Source organism: Chionomys nivalis, chromosome 3 (genome assembly GCF_950005125.1).
Source record: "Chionomys nivalis chromosome 3, mChiNiv1.1, whole genome shotgun sequence".
NCBI lineage: Eukaryota > Metazoa > Chordata > Mammalia > Rodentia > Cricetidae > Chionomys > Chionomys nivalis.
The window spans coordinates 107,310,539-107,313,911 of NC_080088.1; positions in this window are offsets into that span (position 1 = coordinate 107,310,539).

Below are 3,373 nucleotides of genomic sequence, written 5' to 3' on the forward strand. Positions count from 1 at the left end.
GTCTTAGGCAAGCTACACCACCTGGAAGAAACAGACATCAGCTGAGCTACCCGGGAGAGCCTCAGCAACTGAACCTTCAGGAAAGGATACTTGTCAATTTGTCAAGCTGCCTACAGGCTGTGCACTGTGCTCCAGGTACCTGGCTTTTGTGATCTGTCACCCATGCTGGGGTGGACTATGATGATAAAGCTATCTTTGAGTCATTTCTGCTCCTGTAAGTTACCCCTCACCAATGTTCTTGTAAATAACCTTGATAAGCTCATTGGCTCACTTAGGTAGATTTGGGTGGTATCCATGCTTCCATCTGTCACTGTTCCCTATCTGGGGTGAGTAGGCATTTGTTCATGTGACCATGGAAAGTGTCACACAACAACAATAAGAATAGTCTCTTCCTTTGGAAGCCTCTAAGCAGTTGCTGTATTAATTACTTGACCTTAACTCCTGACCAGACTGTCAATAAAACATGCCTTCACCAGTGTCCCTATGAATGAAAGACCAAGGAAAGCTGGCTATGGGTTGAGACAGCCCACCAATGCATTCCAAGATGAAAGGGACAGTGAGCCAAGGAATAAAGGTAACCTGAAGGACCTTGGAGAGGTCAGGAAGCTATCAGAAAGGCCAATCCTGCTGACCTCTGGGACTTGGCTCAATAAGGCACCACTTGGGATGGTAATCATAATAAATTCTCCTTGTTTTCAGTCACCTAGCTTGTAGTAACTTGAAAGAGCAGCAAGAGGGAACCGATATGCATGTGAATAGCCCCACTTCTCTCAGGCTCTGGCCATGGAGATGGCTAACAGCGGTCTCATTGCTAGGCCCACTGTCCCTGTCTACACCTTTGCTGCTCTGTGATCATTGTTTTTAAAGGATGGTGCACCTCAGTGAAGAGTGGCTGCCCATGAATCTCTTCTTACTTCATGTTCGCGTTAACTGACCTTATGCAGGCAGCCACAGCGGCCATGTCCCAAAGATACTCTTTTGCTCTGGTCACCCAAACTTTGTATTCCCTTCTTCTGTGCTGTTCCCTGAGCCATGTTTCTGCAGTGTGAGTGTGTCTGTGTGTGTGTGTGCACATGCACGTGTGTGTGTGATGTGTGTTTGTATGGTGTGGGAAGGATGAGGTGTATTTGTGTGATGCGTGTGTGTGCGCGCGCATGCGCGTGTATGTGTAATACAGATATCCTACTTAGGGCCAAACGTTAAACACACACTTATTCTCTGCACTTTGGCCAGTTGTTCCTGTGTTAACCATTGTCCACTGCCCAAAGAAACTTCTCGATAAACTCTGTGTAAGCAGGCACAGCAAGAAACCACAGAACAAGGCCACTCCGTGGAGAGAAAAGTAGTTTATCAAAGATAACCTGCTGGAATGCCTCAGAGAATAGAAAGCAGCAGCTGGGCACAAAAGCCTGCTGGGTTTTATATGGGTAAAGGAGAGGGGGCAGCTAGAGGGCTGGAACAGCCAAGGGGTTAGCATGGTGACTTTCAGGCGTGGGTGACATTTGTGGTTATAAACAGATAGCCACCTGTGGAGGACTTCTGAGAAATGTTGGGGTTTAAGTTTTTGGTTTTTAGCTAAGACCAGCCCAGGCGGAATGTAAGCCATCATCTTCAAACAACACCATTGTGTTTTGTGACGTAAGTGACAGTTGTACCACACATAGAGATACAGTTTTTGTTTGTTTTTGTTTTTTTAAGATGAGGTTTCTCTGTGTAACAGCCCTGACTGTCCTGAAACTAGCTCTTATAGGTCAGGCTGGGCTTGAACTCACAGAGATGCAACTGCCTCTGCCTCTCAAGTGCTGGGATTAAAGGCATGTGCCAACATGGCCCAGCTAGAGATACAAATTTAAAGTAATTTGATACAATGCACATTTAGCAAAATAATAGTAATAGATTTAGACTTGGTGCCTGTGAACACCTCAGCGTTGGATTCTTGACCAGATGTATGGTACCTGGTGTGATTTTCTTCCTGTGTAGAAAGCCTTAAATCCAGTTAGAGAACTATGGACAGTTGATGTATTCTATGGGAGGGAGGGTCAGTTTTCATTAAGGGTGTGGTTCCTGCTAACTCAATTATGCTGTAGTTGTATGACCTCATACTCAGAAGTATTGGGTGGGCACAAATTGGAGATTGTAGGATGTTAACTTTTAAGTGTGTGTGAAGAGATGGCTCAGGGGTTAAAACCACAGGGTACTCTTGCAGAGGACCTCAGTTCAATTCCTAGCATCCGCATGACAGTTCACAGCCATCTGTAACTCCAGTTTCAGGGAGTTACACCGACACTAACACCTCTCTGGCTTCTGAGGGCACAAGACACACACATGGTGCACAGATACACATGCAAGCAAACCATCCACACACACACACACACACACAAAATAAAAATTAATACAGAAAAATAGTGACTCTTAAATGTAATAAAAAAAAAAAAAGAGGAGAGGTGGTGTGGGAGTCCCCTCTGTGTGTTGCTTATATTGGTTAATGAACAAAGAAACTGCCTTGGCCTTGATAGGGCAGAACTTAGGTAGGTGGGGGAAATTAAACAGAATGCTGGGAGGAAGAAGGCAGAGTCAGAGAGCCACCATGGAGTCTCCAGAGTCAGACATGCTGAGTCTTTCCCAGTAAGCCACTGCCACGTGGCAATATATAGATGAATAGAAATGAGTTAAATCAAGATGTAAGAGTTAGCCAATAAGAGGCTAAAGCAAATGGGCCAAGCAGTGTTTTAATTAATACAATTTCAGTGTGGTTACTTCGGGTCTAAGCTAGCCAGGTGGCCCAGACAAACAAGCAGCCCCTCCCTGCAACAGAGAGGATGTGAGTTGAGGGGGTAGAGGGGTGGGGGGTATCTGAGTGGAGTTATGAAGAAGATTGGAAATAAATACCAAAATATATTATATGGAATTCTCTAAGAATTACTTTAAAATTAAGAATTTAAAAGTACTGACTTAAAGGAAATTTTTGATCAAACTGTGTGGTTTGGCACTTACCATGAGATAATAGCCTTTTCCTTACTACCACTCGAGATAACTGCTCCATGTAGTTGCCTTGCAGAGGACAAATGCGTCTCCTTAAACTCTCTGTGTTAAGCGCTAGAAGTTACCACAAAGAAAATACAAAACAGTACAGGTCCCCTGGTAAAGGTTGTGTCCTATGCTAATGCTACAAGCAAATCAAAGTGGTAGTATGAAGTCCAGCAGCCACAAGAACTTTTGGGGGTCATTGGGAAGAAATACTCAGCTGCTGCTGGCCTCTTTGTCACCGACTTGCTTGAATTAAGAACTGTGACGTACTGAAGCGATTTTTCTTCAGCATTGCTTTAATAAATGGGGTAAAAGCAGTGACTGAAGGAGCCTGGCCCTTTGCTCT